The following is a 12,041-nucleotide window of genomic DNA, read 5'->3' as shown; positions in this document are numbered from 1 at the left end:
ATAAAATTAACATAGCGGTTAACACAGTGCTTACAATGTAGGAGACACCCTTCTAAGTGCTCTTTGTGTATTGATTCATTTAATCCTCACAACAATCCTGTCAGGCATTTACTATTATTATCCCCATTTCCCAGATGAGGAAATCAGGCACAGGAGGTTAACTAACTCATCCCAGGTTTTACAGGTAGGAATTGCAAACTGAGATTGATACAGCTGGAACTGACCTAATTTACCTAGATATTTGTCCATGTAATTAGCATCCTAATAGGAAGTATTACCATTTGACAATGTGTTGAGGATGATTTGTTTATTTTCAGATGCAACTCAAAATTTAAATAGAATATAGGGACTTCCCTGGTGGTCCAGTGGTTAAGAATCTGCCTTCCAGCGCCAGGGACACAGGTTCGATCCCTGGTCAGGGAACTAAGATCCCACATGCAGCCGGGCAACGAAGCCCGCGTGCTCTAGAGCACGTGCACCACAACTAGAGAGAAGCCCAGGCACCTCAACAAAGAGCCCGCATGCCGCAACTAAGCCCTGATGCAGCCAAATAAATAAATAGATAGATAGAAAATGAGTTCTGCGATGAAACTAAGTGCTGCGTGTGATGTTGTGCGTCAAAGGCAGGATATGAGTATTTAGCTTCAAAGCGAGTTCAAGCTTTCTTTGCCTCTCTCCACCCAAGTATCACTGAAGAGAAAACATATTACAATCCAATTTGCAGCTTTCTAACCAAATGTTCCTCATAAGATTCTAATGTCTAAACCAAAACTGGGCCCATAATACTGAGGGCTACCCTTTGGAGACTGGAGGGCCTTTCTCTAAAGCTCTGAGTGACCTGCAGATCTCTCTCCAGACATCTCGATTTCATTCTAACTCAGCACTGTTTCTACTATGTTTATTGCAAAAATTCGAACTGTGCCTCTGTGCCGAGACCCTGTCAAGTTATGCTCTAGACTGAGTTTTCGTAGCCTGGGTATATAAATTTTGAAAAACAGAGAACAAAATCTTCCTCTCTCTTTTCTATGTTGAGTAGTTCCTTAGATGATAGAGACATTACAGTGTTGCACATATAGAAGATCTTCAATAAACACTCTGAGCTATAAAAAAATTATCTTTGGTGCCATTCCCAACAAAAATTTAATTTAATTTAATTTTTAAAAATTATTTATTTATTTTGCGGTACGCGGGCCTCCCACCACTGTGGCCCCTCCCGCCGTGGAGCTCAGGCTCCGGACGCACAGGCGCAGCGCGTCCGTGAGCTGGGCTCACGGGCCCAGCCGCTCCGCGGCATGTGGGATCCTCCCAGACCGGGGCACGAACCCGCGTCCCTTGCAGCGGCAGGCGGACTCTCAACCACTGCGCCACCAGGGAAGCCCCCAAAATTTAATTTTATATACGATTGATACAAATGGATACTGTAGAATGGGTAAGAAGGCTTTGGGGAAAGGAAAGGGGAATTCTGTGAACAATTCTCCATCCCAGAAGATAAGAATGTTGTAAGTTTGCACATCGTTCTGGGAAAAGGGTCTTTAGCACTTAAAGAGTTAAGCCTGAGTGACGGCAGGCAGCAGCAGGAGGGAGCATTTATGGTGCCAGGCAGGAAGGGTGGAATCCGGGACTTGGGCTGGCAGGAAGGGGTAGAGGAGGGGGGAGGGAGAAGAGAGCACGGCGCCTGGAGGGGAGGGTTTTTAGTGGTTCTCAGCCTGGAAGACTTTCTCTCACAATTTGAAGCCAGATGTTGGCCGGGAAATTTCTCCCACTGCTGCAGAAAGGATGAAAAGGTACTGAGTGCAGATAGAGTGATGCCAAAGTTGGGAGATACAGGCCTTGTGCCCAGAATGTATTTGGGACTTCCAGCATTTGAATGGAGCTACCTGAAAGTAGGAATTGAGATGCTTAGACATCTAGAAACACGCTGATTATTATTTAAGAACGCTTTAAGATAAAGCGTTCTTAAATAATAATCATAAAGCCTAACATTTATTTAGCCATTTTTACATGCCAAGAGCTGCATTAAATGTTTTATATTCATTATCCCATTTAATTCTTAAGAACCCTATGAGGAAAGTCTCTGTTTTAGAAAGTATTCCTCAGTGAGGCTTTGCAGGCTACACAGTTTGCCCAAAGTGTAAATTTAAATAGTACAAATTTTTAAAAGTTAGAAACATGATCTCCATACAAATATATAATGTCCAAGATTTGCTTACCTCATTTATGAGGGAAATAGATGGTTCAGAGGGGAGGAGAGGAGATTGTGCGTGGGCGCGCGCGCGCGCGCGCGCGCATACGTGTGTGTCTCACCATTGGAAGAAAAGAATCCTAGATAAGATTGCAAAGAAAGATAGAGAAGACTGACTAATGTCCTACAGAGCAATAAAACCAAAACCTTTAGGGTTCTTTTCCACTGGACATAAATTATTTGTTTATCTCTGTAGGACAAAAATAATTTGCAACTTAACAATCTTCTAGACATTAGCATCTACTTCCAAAGACTTGGAACCCTAATCTGTAAAACACAGTAGGTCAAACAAAATTAGGTCCCCCAGACAATTGGATAACCTCAGGTGGATTTACTGGGCAATGTTGTCTACAGCACTATCCAATGAAACTGTCTATGATGATGGAACTGCTCTGCAACTGTACTGTCCAGTAACGTAGCACAGGCCACACATGGCTAGTGAGCACTTGAAATGTGATTAGTGTGATTGAGGAACTGAATTTTATTTTATTTGATTTAAATTTAAATAGTCACACCTGACTAGTGATTGCTGTGTTGGATTGTGTTAGATGACACAGCCCTTTGAGTTGAAAAAGCACAGTCTGCAGAATATGCAGATGGTTCCAGATGCACAGTAAAAATGAAGAGGCACTTTCTTGGGTGATACAGACAAAAGTTGTCTATTTTTTAATTGGAGTAGAGTTGATTTACAGTATTCTGCTAGTTTCAGGTGTACAGCATAGTGTTTGTTGTTTTATGTTTTGAAAAGCTCTGCTCCAATCCATGCTCTTCTAGAATCCACTTTCTAAAAAAAGCAAAGGTGGTATTATCGATCCCATTTCACAGACAGGTAACTGATGGTCAGCTGTTGAAGGCAATACAATTAGTGGTAAAGCTGGCATTTGGACCCAGGTGTGTCTGTTGGAAGGTTGAAATCACAAATGCCTACAGAGGCCGGGTAGGGCAGACAGATGAGTCAAGAGCTTTGGTTATAAAACAAAGCAGCTAGTCTGGATCTGGTTGACTACAGTCCAGAATTGCCAGGTCATATCTTGTAATTTTTTTCAGGAAAATCCATAATTCTGGACTCTTATGTAATATATTCTTGGTTTTAAGACCCTGTATGGACCAAACAAAACAAATTTGCAGCCCTGATACAGTCCGCGGGCCACCAGTTTTCAAACCTGGCTAGCACAACAGTGGGAAAGATTTCCTCTTTGCCCGGCTGCTTCTACAGGGAACTGAGAACGTGGATTTGGTCTTCCCAGTCCTTTCCAGGCAGAGTCAAGGGCTTCTCACAGCAATGACCCTTTCAATATTTGTCACATGTCACTAGATGGTTATTTACATGTTTGTCTTCTCAGCTAGATTGCAAGCCCCTGGAGGAGAGGAACATCTACTCAGCTGCCTATTGCCCGCATAACACCTGGCAAATCGAAAGATTTAATATATGCTAGTTGAACAAGCATGCATAAAAATTAGAAGCTTGGGCTTACCTGGTGGCGCAGTGGTTGAGAGTCCGCCTGCCAATGCAGGGGTTCGTGCCCTGGTCCGGGAAGATCCCACATGCCGCGGAGCGGCTGGGCCTGTGAGCCATGGCCGCTGAGCCTGCGCGTCTGGAGCCTGTGCTCCGCGACAGGAGAGGCCACACAGTGAGAGGCCCACACACCGCAAAAAAAAAAAAAGTAGAAGCTTAAATAAATACAACAGTTATGGGCCATTTCTTCATTTTCACTTTAAAATTCTATGGCCAAACTTGTTGTGTTGTTGTTGTTACTGTTGTTGTTGTTTTTAAGCCTAGGCTCAGATTTCCACACAAATATTACACACAATAATTCAGAAATAATCTCAAAGTAATAATGGCTACCATCTTTTTATTTTATTTTTTAAAATTTTTTTGGCTACCATCTTTTAAAAAGACTGCTATGCATAAGGCTCTTTCTGTACATTATCTTATTTAATTCCCTCCAATAACACAGTGAAGTAAACATTGTCATCTCTATTTTACTGAAGAGAAAACAGATTCAGAATCGTTAGGTAATTTGTCCAGGGTCACACAGCTCTCAACTCTGTTGCTTCCCAGTATGAACGCTCTGTGAGCTCTGCTCAGTGACTCCCCCTGTGCATTTTAAATCTGTCTGGAAAAAGTTAACATGTCTAATCCCTTTCCTTTGGTGGGAAGTCTGTGAGTGGAGGAGGAAGGTGAGCCAGGGTGGGTCCCTGAGGCCGGAGCTAGTGGGGCGAGGCTGTCTCAGTGGGTGCAGTCTGCCAGAACTAAGCAAACCAGGCAGCACAGAGCTGGTGTTGGTGAAGACCGGTAGGAGGTCTAAGAATGTCACTGCAAGAAGGAGAGCCAGAAAAAAGAACCCAGAGCCAGAGAATCTGTGAGGAATAGGAGCTTAGGGAAGAACAGATTGTGCCTGCATCAGAGGGTCATACTGGTTTTCTTTACATAGTCTCTGAAGGTTGATACTTGGGAAAGTCACAGGAAGGCACAAATTCTGTAACATTCCAGAGCAGTGCAAGACACCAAAGCAGGGACTCAATGACTGATGAACTGTCACAAGGTTGCTTATAAGGGATTCACTAATAGATGTCTCTTACCCTTAAAATTCAAGCAAAACAGAGGCTCAGAAAATTTGAGAAAGCCAACACAACCTAGTGGGTATTTTGAATCGTAATTTTCTCCTCCCCACCCATTTCCTGCACCAGCAATTTCTTCACCCCATGAAGATGTTACCATTCAGCATCTATTAATCTGTTCATTTGTTTTAAGGATCAAACTAAAATCCATTTGCACATTCATGTGAAATGCTGATCACTCTCAAGGAAGGCATCATGGAGCTGGGGAAGTTCCAAAATAACCCAAGGAGAGAGAATGATCTCCAGGATTTTAGACTTTTGAGTCCTGGGCCTCTAGTGGAGACTCAGGAAAGTGGTATGATCCCATCCCATGAAATGAAGAATAGCAAAAGGGCACATGGGCTTCCCTTGTGGCGCAGTGGTTGAGAGTCCGCCTGCCGATGCAGGGGACACGGGTTCGTGCCCTGGTCCAGGAAAATCCCACATGCAGTGGAGGGGCTGGGCCCGTGAGCCATGGCCGCTGAGGCTGCGCGTCCGGAGCCTGTGCTCCGCAACGGGAGAGGCCGCAACAGTGAGAGGCCCGCGTACCGAAAAAAAAAAAAAAAAAAAAGGGGGGGGCACATGATTTGAAGCTTGAATCTTACAATTCTAAGATGCATAAAGAGAGGTGTATTATTAAATACAATCTTACACACTTGGTACTAAGTTTATGGAATCTTTTGCCAAGGAGTGGTTCAGGCTGAAAATAGAAATTGTCGCAAAAAAAGGTAAATATATTCGATCATCAAATTCACAATGGGTTATTAAGAGAATCTAAGGGTGTTTGAGGACAGATGTGTTTCTGACTCTCTACAGTTGGCATCCTAGAGGGCAAGCATGCTCAATAACAAGAAGTCCCTGTATCTCATATAAAACATTTAAAAATGTTTATTCAAGCATAAAAAGATTTCTGTATCTTGCAAAGGATTTCCTTAGAAAACGACTTCTGTTTAATGGTTTGGACTTCATTTGAAAGGTAAATAAATGAATTTCAATAATGCCAAAAGATACACACTTAAGAGTTTACAACAGTAAGTACTTATTTTGAAATGAATGAGCCACCAACAGAAATAGAATATTGAGGTTCATGCCAGAATGCAATTTTCTAATATTAGGTTGACTTCATTTCAAAACAGAATGAAATTCAGCTTAACTGTGATGAGTTCCTCCTCAACAAGTGATGCTTTATTTATTGCTGCCAAAATAAAAATATATTTGTCAATGTGTAAAGTTGTAAAACTTACCCTTTTACTGATATAAAACTTAGAATTAGTGTGATGTGACAAACCTATCCCATTAGAAATATATCAACTAACCATGTTGACTGATAACCCCAAGTATTATTTCTTAATTAATTTTCAAAAGCCACATACTTTCCAAGGAACCTGAAATATTCCCTTTTTAAACAGATTCCAATTTTTCCCATGCCTGCCTTTGAAGTAAACTAGGTCTTTCTGTTGACTTTACCAAAAATTATTTTATAAAATACAGCCAGCACCTCCTCACAATTTTTTCCCCAGAAAAAAACCCGTGGCATATATAAAAGTATGTTTCGAACAACTCCAGTCATTAAGAGCAGAGCTGCAAAGACAAGGGCAGGTTGGTGGGTGGTAGTGGGGGGAGTGGGAGAGTTCTTTTCTGTACTTTGAAATTTGGTTCTCTGTGAAGTAGAATTTCATCAAACTGAATGTGTTATGAATTTTAAATATATTTGATGCTAAAAGAGAAAAAATAAGTATGCTGTCCTTTCTTGTAGGCCTGTCTTTAGATGTCATTACCCTGGCAACCCTTACAAATGGCAACTGACGTCAAGAAAAGAGGAAAAACACTGCTGAGAGCATACACTCCATGCATTATAGATCATCCCGAGGACTTAGAATTCTCAGGCTCATACAGGCACTAAATGGCTTTAAGATGAGCACAAGCAATCTTCCCTTTTACAAACACTCTTCATAAACTTTTTAAGGACTCGGAGATCTGAAAAGAGCATCTTTGAGTCTTTAATTTAAGCAAAATACAGTTCAACTATTAGCTTAGGTGTTCTGTCTCACAATAACTGCCAAGCCCATTAAAGTGTTTGTCACTAGTAAATCTTTTTTTTTTTTTTTTTTTTTTTTTTTTGCGGTACGCGGGCCTCTCACTGTTGTGGCCTCTCCCGTTGCGGAGCGCAGGCTCAGCGACCATGGCTCACGGGCCCAGCCGCTCCGCAGGATGTGGGATCTTCCCGGACCGGGGCACGAGCCCGTGTCCCCTGCATCTGCAGGTGGACTCTCAATCACTGCGCCACTAGGGAAGCCCCATATTGCATTTTTTATAAGAGAACCAAACTAGGGTTTTTCAGGGTTCTGATTACTTTCAGAGTTTAGTGGGACAGGTTTTCTAGATTTATGGTCCATTTTTCCCCAGGGTCTCCACACGTATTATTTTTAATAGACTTTACTTTTAGAGTAGTTTTAGTTTCATAGCAAAATTGAGAAGAAAGTACAGAGAGTTCCCATATACCCCACTTCCCCCCTACAACATGCATGGTTTCCCCCATTATCAACATCATGAACAAGAGTGGTAAATTTGTTATCATCAATGAACCTACTTGTCACTGAAGGCCATAGCTTATATTAGGGTTCACTCTTGGTATTTTATATTCCATGACAAATGTGTAGTGGCATGTATCCACTATTATAGTATAATACGGAGCGGTTTCACTGCCCTAAAAATCCTCCATGTTCTACCTATTCATCTCTCCCTCTCCACTCTTCCCTGGCAACCACCGATCCTTTCATTATCTCCATAGTTCTGCCTTTTCCAAAATGTAATATATTTGCAATCATATAGGATATTGTCACTTCAGATGGGGTTCTTTCACTTAGTGATATGCGTTTAAGGTTCTTCTACATCTCTTCATGGCTTATAGCTCTTTTTTTTTTTTTTTTAGTGCTGAAGAATATTCCATTGTCCAGATGTGCCACAATGTATTTACCCATTTACCTAATGAAGGACATCTTAGTTGCGTCCAAGCTTTGGTAATTATGAATAAAGCTGCAATGAACACCTGTGTGCAGGTTTTGCGTGGACATAAATTTCAACTCATTTGGGTAAATACTAAGGAGCACAATTGCTGCATCATATGGTAAGACTATGTTTAATTTTTAAAAAAACTGCCTAACCATCTCTGAAAGTTGGCTGTACCATTTTGCATTCCCACCAGCAATGAATGAGAGTGCCTGTTACTCCACATCCCTGCTAGTACTTGGCGTTGTCAGTGTTTTGGATTTTGTCCATTCTAATGGATGTGTAGTGATATCTTTTTTTTTTTTTTTTTTTTGCGGTATGCGGGCCTCTCACTGTTGTGGCCTCTCCAGTTGCAAAGCACAGACTCCGGACATACAGGCCCAGCAGCCATGGCTCACAGGCCCAGCCGCTCCGCGGCATGTGGGATCTTCCCAGACCAGGGCACGAACCCGTGTCCCCTGCATCGGCAGGCGGACTCTCAACCACTGTGCCACCAGGGAAGCCCGTGATATCTCATTTTAATTTCCAATTCCCTAACGATCTATGATGTTGAGCATCCATCTTTTCCTATGCTTATTTGCCATCTGCGTTTCCCTTCTTTTTTACTGAAAACTTTTTATTGGCTTCTGTTTTACTTAAATTTTTTTCATTGATATATATTTGACATTTTATATTAAATTAGTTTCAGGTGTACTTTATTGGCCTTTGGATAGAAATGGGAATTTATTTGCCAGGAAGGATGATCCCATCATACTTCTGCTGGAACCAGCACATGGCCTCCTATTTGCTGATTCTGTGTTTGGCCCCAATGCAACCTGTTCTTCACTTTTGTGATGCTGAAACCTGGCCTACCCAACACCACACAGAAGTCCAGACCATAGATACCAGTGCTTGGGTCACATTTGATCCCCAGATCGATGTGTTTCTGGATCCCAAAACCAAAGTTTCCAGTATCCGAAAAATTCTTTCTTTCTTAACTCATACTTCATGCCTTTAGACTTCTCTCCAGGATTTCTTCTGCCTTGGCCTCACAATGGATGGCAATCTTTTCATTTCTTCTGATGCCAAAGGACCTGATGGTGTATCTAGCTTTGGAGAACACAGAGGTCCGGCCGGTGAGCTGCTCCAGGCCTGAGGCTGCCCGGCTCAGTGAGTCTCCACTCTGCCCCACACAGATGTTGAGGCAGAGCTTACAGATGCAAAGTTCCCGCATAGGCTCTCCTTTTCACTCTGATCCTGAGCCTTGGTGGAGAATGGGAAGAGTATCTGTGTATCTTCTTTGGTGAGGTGTCTGTTCAGGACTTTTGCCCATTCCTTAATCAAGTTTTTTTTTTTTATTGTTGAATTCTAAAGGTTCTTTGTATATTTTGGATAACAGTCTTTTATCAGAGATGTCTTTTGCAAACATTGTCTTCCCATCTGTGGTTTGTTTTCTCATTCTCTTAACAGTGTCTTTTGCAGAGGTATTATTTATTTTTTCATTCAAGAAAGTCTATTCAACTGAGGGGACTACTCAGTAGACAAGAAGATCCCTGCCTTCATAACACCTACACTTTAATGGAGAAAATGACAATAAACAAATAAATGAATAAACATATGACAGGCATTTAAGTAGACATGGTTGGGGAGAAAATTTAAACAGGTTAAGGAGTTAGAGAGTGACTAGAGAAAGATCACTCTGGCTGCTGTGTAGACCTAACGTGGCCCAAAGTAGAGTCAACCATAGTGGGAACAAGAGCAGGGGTGGGGACACCAGGTGGTAGTGTATTGCAGTCATACAAGCAAGAGATATGTGGGTATGGATTAGGGAGGGAGCTGTGGAGAAGTATCCAGATTCTGGACACTAGCTTTTTTTTTGGCTGCACCACGTGTCTTGTGGGATGTGGGATCTTAGTTCCCTGACCAGGGATTGAACCCGGGCCCTTGGCAGTGAGAGCTCCGAGTCCTAACCACTGGACTGCCAGGGAATTCCCTGGACACTAGTTAAAAGTGGAGCTGAACCCTATCCATTAAACCATTGATGTCTCTGTTGAAAAAAAAAAAAGTGGAACTGACATACTTGCTCATGGATTGGATGTAAGAGAAGTAAATGATTCAGGCATGAAAGCTAGGTTTGGGTCTAAGCAATCAAGTGAATGGTGGTAAAACTGGCGGGGGTGTGGGGAAGGAACAGGATAGGCAAGGACCAGATCTGGGCATGGGACACCCAAGTGACAGTTCGTGTGGAGATGTTCGAGCAGGCCATTGTGATTCAACTTGAAAAGTTAGCATTGGAGCTATACATGTGACGCTTCCACGTATGAGAGCATGCTGGATATCTCTGCAGGCCTTCCAGATTCTGTCTCCACTCTGCTCCCTGCCTCCATATAGACTAATCCATAGGGATTAAGTCAGTGGACTCCAATCTTCTGGTTTCCAGCAGATTCAACCCGCCGGCAGCAGATCAGAAGAGAGGAGAGCAAGGTGGGATAGCTTATTCTCCAACTCCCTCCCTGCAGTTCTCCTCAGCTGCCTGAGCCTCTCTGTGAAAATTTACAGCTCCTGTCAGGCAGGCTTCCACACAGCTGTCTCTCCAGATGCAGTAACTGCTCTGTCCCTTCACCCCTCCTCGTCCTTGGTGGAAACAGCTCCTCCCCTTATTAGCCTGAGAGTACTGCTGTCCTTACACTTTTACAAATAGTCCCTTTAGTGAGCCCTGCTTGAATTACTGTAATTTGACTGTGCCGTCTGTTTCTTGTTGGGTCCTTGACTGAATTTAAAAACCTGAGATTGGAGAAGATCACTTAGGGAGTGAGAAGAGATACAAGAGAAAAGAGATTTGAGGATGGACTCCTAGGACAGTCTTATTTAGAAGCTGGAAAGAGGAGGTGGGTTCCACAAAGCAGAGGTCAGAGGGATGGGAAGAAAAACAGGAACACGTGGTGGTGTCCGGGTGGTGGCTCAGTGAAGACAGGTGCAAGAAAAAGCTCTCCTACAGTGCCCCAAGCCACCACTGCTCTGGGACTCCCGGAACCTCTTGCTGCCCTCCTTATCACTCCTGACTCCTTGCCTCAGGTGAATTCTCTCTCATGGGTCTTGAAATTGCTTTGTAATTTGGCTTCTGACATTCCCAGGTCAGCTGATATGTTATACGTATCTCAATCCTAAGGTTTGAGTCTTCCTCGGAGGCTCTCAGCAGCTGTGCAAATGTACAGATGCATTAAGTATGGGAGGGGGGGAAACAGAGTGAAACCGCCAAGGAGCGCACACACAGGCACACCCAATTACACCTGCCTCAGGCACTATTCTGTGACTATGGCCAGGGCAGGAACTATTTTATATTCACTCTGATGTTGAGTACTGAACATAACAACCAGTACACAGTGGCAGCTCAGTACATTGTTTTGGATGAATTAATGCTTTTTTAAAACATGGCTTATCATGATAGACTATGCTTTTGGTGCATGAAGGCCCCTTTACAGACTTGACAACTAATTCCTTGAATTGCCGTATTATAATATGTCCCTGATTATGCTTTTGTATACTATGTAATGCCTGGGTGTGAATGCACTTTTTTTTTTTTTCTCCAAACAGAATTGTATTGAGAAGATGACAACATGAACTCTGAAGAAACAAAGGCTATGGATTTTGGTCACTTGGGCTCTAGGGCCCTCAGATAAATATATTACTACTGTACTTCTAAGAACAATTCTCTTTGTTTAAAGTGTGAGACTGCTATTCACTAATATCTTGATGCCATTCCCAGAAATCATGCTTCATGTAACTGGCAAGTTTTTGCAAAGGCTGTTCGCTATTTGCAGCCTCTGTATTAGTGTTCTTCACTGATTTCCTCAACTCTGACTCAGTGCAGGTGAAGAAAAAATCTCCCTCTTTTACAAAGTGGAGTTTGAATCCTGGCTGTGCCAACTTCACAAGCAGTAACCTTGTGAAAGACCTTAACTGCATTGAGTCTTAGTTTCCTTATCTGTAAAATGGGATTAATAGTACAGTTGATCCTCATTACTTACAGAGTCTGTGTTTGCGAATTCATCTACTTGTTAGAATTTATCTCTAACTCCAAAATCATTACTTGCAGCACTTGTGCAGTCATTCACAAACATGTGCAGTGCAACAAAAAATTTGAGTTGCTCAAGACGTGCGTTCCCAGCTGAGTTCATACTGTAAACCAGTAAACTTTTTATGGTCTATT

At 42.5% G+C, this 12,041-nt stretch overlaps 1 pseudogene; it reads right to left on the bottom strand.

Moving 5' to 3' along the window:
- Positions 1-8,575: 8,575 nt before the first annotated feature.
- LOC113628879 (60S ribosomal protein L11 pseudogene) lies at positions 8,576-10,218 on the bottom strand (annotated as a pseudogene).
- Between the last annotated feature and the right edge of the window lie 1,823 nt (positions 10,219-12,041).

This window comes from Aethalodelphis obliquidens, unplaced genomic scaffold (genome assembly GCF_003676395.1).
Source record: "Aethalodelphis obliquidens isolate GAN/ISIS:26980383/991018 unplaced genomic scaffold, ASM367639v1 scaffold1, whole genome shotgun sequence".
NCBI lineage: Eukaryota > Metazoa > Chordata > Mammalia > Artiodactyla > Delphinidae > Aethalodelphis > Aethalodelphis obliquidens.
This window is presented reverse-complemented; position numbering and strand designations above follow the sequence as displayed.